General features: G+C 42.8%; 1 long non-coding RNA gene across 3 annotated transcripts in view; it reads left to right on the top strand.

The window, feature by feature from the left end:
- Positions 1–3,527, top strand: part of LOC121919673 — a 218,005-nt gene that overhangs the window by 212,096 nt on the left and 2,382 nt on the right. The gene's annotated exons all lie outside the window — the stretch shown is intronic.

Here is a 3,527-nt window from a genome sequence, read left to right as displayed (position 1 = left end):
ATAATAATAATAATAATAATAATAATAATAATAATAATAATAATAATAATAATAATTTATTTGTATCCATTGCAGTGGCTCCATTCCTTCCTCTAGGGCATATCCCAGAGGGTGATGCTCGGGGACAGTTGCTCCAGTAAAGGGAGCTCAACTGTGGAGTCCCACAGGGTGCTATCCTGTCCCCGATGTTGTTCAACATCTATATGAAGCCGTTGGGTGAGATCATTCAGAATCATGGAGCTGGGTGTTATCAGTATGCTGATGACACCCAAATCTATTTCTCCATGTCTCGTTTGCTGGCCTCGAATGCTGATGGCACCTCCTCTCTCAATGAATGTCTTTGGGCAGTAATGGGCTGGATGAGGAAAAACAGATTGAGACTGAATCCAGACAAAACGGAGGTGCTCATGGTAGCGGCCCCGAAACCAGGAATTGGGTTGCAACCTCCGGTCCTAGATGGGGTCACACTCTCCGTCAAGGACTGTGTTCACAGTCTGGGAGTGCTCCTTGATTCGTCACTCCTGATGTCGAATCAGGTAAATGCGACAGTCAAGAGCGCTTGTTATCAGCTTCAGCTGATACACCAGCTGCGCCCTTTCCTGGAAGTAAGGGATCTTGAGACTGATGTCCATGCGCTGGTAACCTCACATCTAGATTTCTGTAAAATGCTCTACATGGGGCTACCCTCGTACTTGGTCCAGAAACTGCAACTAGTACAGAATATGGCAGCTAGAGTAATTTCTGGAACATCTAGGAGAGACCATATTACTCCGGTTCTAAAGTCGCTCCACTGGCTGCCTATTAATTCTGGGCCCAGTACAAGGTGTTGGTTATTACCTTTAAAGCCCTAAATGGCTTGGGTCCAAACTATCTTTGGGACCGCCTTCTCCCCTATAATCCTCCCCGCGCACTCCAATCCTCTGGGAGAGGCCTACTTCAGCCACAAAAATCTAGGCTTTCGACTACCTCCCAGAGGGCATTTTCCATCGTCTCCCCCAGACTGTGGAATGGCCTGCCAGATGAGATCCGTCTACTTACATCCTTAGACAGCTTTAAAAAGGCTGTTAAGATGAATCTCTTCCGGCAGGCCTTCCCAGAATAGAGAACCTGGCCTCAGGAAACTCCTATGAATAAATAGATACCGCCACTCCCATTGATTATTGTTATATTGATTATTGTTATGTTGTTTGACCTTTGGGTCAGTTTTAATTTGTATGGTTTTAATTCTCTATTAGATTTAATACCTTTTAATGGGCGGAGGGTACTAGGGATTTGATATGTTTTATATTTTTAACTTGTTAGCCGCCCCGATTGTTCTCAGAGGGGCGGGATACAAATAAATTTTATTATTATTATTATTATTATTATTATTATTATTATTATTATTATTATTACTATTATGCCACCTGTCCCATTTGAGGATCAAATCAGGTAACAGCAAGGAAAATTGCAAATACAAAAGTCTACAGAAAATCTTAACGAAACAGTCCCCCCAAAATCGCACCCTTCTATCATCCCTCCCATCAATACAAAATCGTAACAATAAAAACATTTAACAAGAATAACATCAGTTAAATCAGCTCGGCAAGAAGTGACAACAGTATGACAATAATAGGCAATAACGAGGCGGTTGATTCTGTTTTAGCAGAGTTTAGTCTGGGAAGGCCTGCCGCAAGAGGGTTGTTTTAAAAGCATCAAGAGATGTGATCTGACAAACTTCCTCCAGTAGGTCATTCCAGATTTTTGGAGTGGCAGCTGAAAAGGTCTTCTGGGAAGTCACCACCAGTCTAGTTTTTCCTGACTGCAGTAAGTTCCTCCTGGAGGACCTGATTGTGCAGGAAGGATTATATGGGAGGAGTCGTTCCTTCAAGTAAGTTGGATCCAAGCCATATAGGGGACCCAAGCCATGTAACATAGGCGTGTTACAGACCGCCTGAAAGCGGCGGTCTGCTGCCGCCGTCATTAGCACTGCCAAGGAGCCCCAGCGGCCAAACCGCAAGGCTCCCTGCGCCGCAAAAAAGAAGCGCCAAAATGGTGTTTCTTTTTGCGCCTTGGAAGTGGTTCCACGAGTCGCTAGTCGCGCACTCACAGCGTCACTTCCATTGCGTGATGTGCGGACACTGAGCGTCTGCGACGTTAAGATGGCGTCGCCCGTGTAGAATGGGCGCCACCATTTTGTACATCATCAGGACGTACTAGGGTTAGGGGTGTGCGTAAAGCATGCCCTTTCCTAACCCTAGTATGTCCTGAGGACGTACTTTATGCCCGTTTGTAACGGGCCATAGAGAAATAGCTCACACCTTTCCTGTACACAGCAAGAGTTCTTTATAGTCAAGATTGTGGTGGGTTACTTTATTTTATTTTATTTTACAAAAAAGGAGAACTAAAAGCTACTTAAAACTTTCTGTCTCTGGGTTTTTGAGTATTGGGGAATACCCTTGATTTTGCAGTAGTAATTACCCCGAGACACAGAGTATCTTTATACAACCACACCAAAACAATGGAATTCTCACCAGATTAAGCATAACCTCCAACATTTCAGAGTTGAACACTGGGATACAGGTCAGCAATCAACATCAGAATGTTGTCAAGATGGCAAAAGTTATTAATGAGGAAGCACATGCAAGCTAGGAATGCCTGCAGAAATTTACTTTCGCCTGAGCCTACTGAGAAGGGTAACATTCTGCTCCCTCCCCTATTGTTGAGTCGAATGCAGACACCCTAGGATGGAGTCCTGGCAGCTACAATAGTATCTGAATGTGATAACTGCACAATATGAAAGAGGCCTAGATGAGGGTTGAACATCTGGTTTGGGCAAGAAGATAATGAGAACACAGTTCAATATTAGCATTTTAGTTTCATATTGGCTTTGTCCTTGTGATACACTGTTGTTTTTAATTTTATAAACACCTATGATATGGTCATCATTTGCAAAAATAGTTAAATCATACTAACTGTGAGGTCAAAGTATTTCCCATTTGCCTTCACTGCATTGCTTATCACCTTTGCAAAATGCTATTCCACTTTGCCCCATGATTCATCTCCAGCTAGTCCTGTTGCAAGGTGGTGCTCATTTAATTCCTCCCCCCACCAACAGCTGCTCAGTAATTTCACATGACATAATGTAAATGTATTCTCTAGTCATAAGGCAAAGTGAGTCCCTTCAAGCTAGATTTGGCTGTGCTCACGGAGATGTTCGCCATTCCGTCAAACATATTCCGCAGTCATTATCTTTTATAGCAGGCAGAGTGCAAAAGAAAAATTTGAAGGGATCATTTTGTCTGTCTCTATATCTCTTTTCTCCCTCCCTCACAATAGGGCCATTCATTTTAATGGAAGGCATGTGGCTAAATCTCCTGTGCAGCTTTGAAAACCTCTGCTTATGATTTTTTTTTATATATAAAAAGCTTCACTTTATTCTAACCTGATGGAACACTCCTCCCTCACTATTAACACCACATAGTCAGTCAGAGGGGTTAGTTGAATGTATGGAGACATATTCAAGATAAAGTTAAGAGGGTTTTCAT

This window comes from Sceloporus undulatus, chromosome 1 (assembly GCF_019175285.1).
Source record: "Sceloporus undulatus isolate JIND9_A2432 ecotype Alabama chromosome 1, SceUnd_v1.1, whole genome shotgun sequence".
Taxonomy (NCBI): domain Eukaryota; kingdom Metazoa; phylum Chordata; class Lepidosauria; order Squamata; family Phrynosomatidae; genus Sceloporus; species Sceloporus undulatus.
Note: the sequence above shows the minus strand (reverse complement) of the source record. Positions and strands in the feature narration are given on the sequence as shown.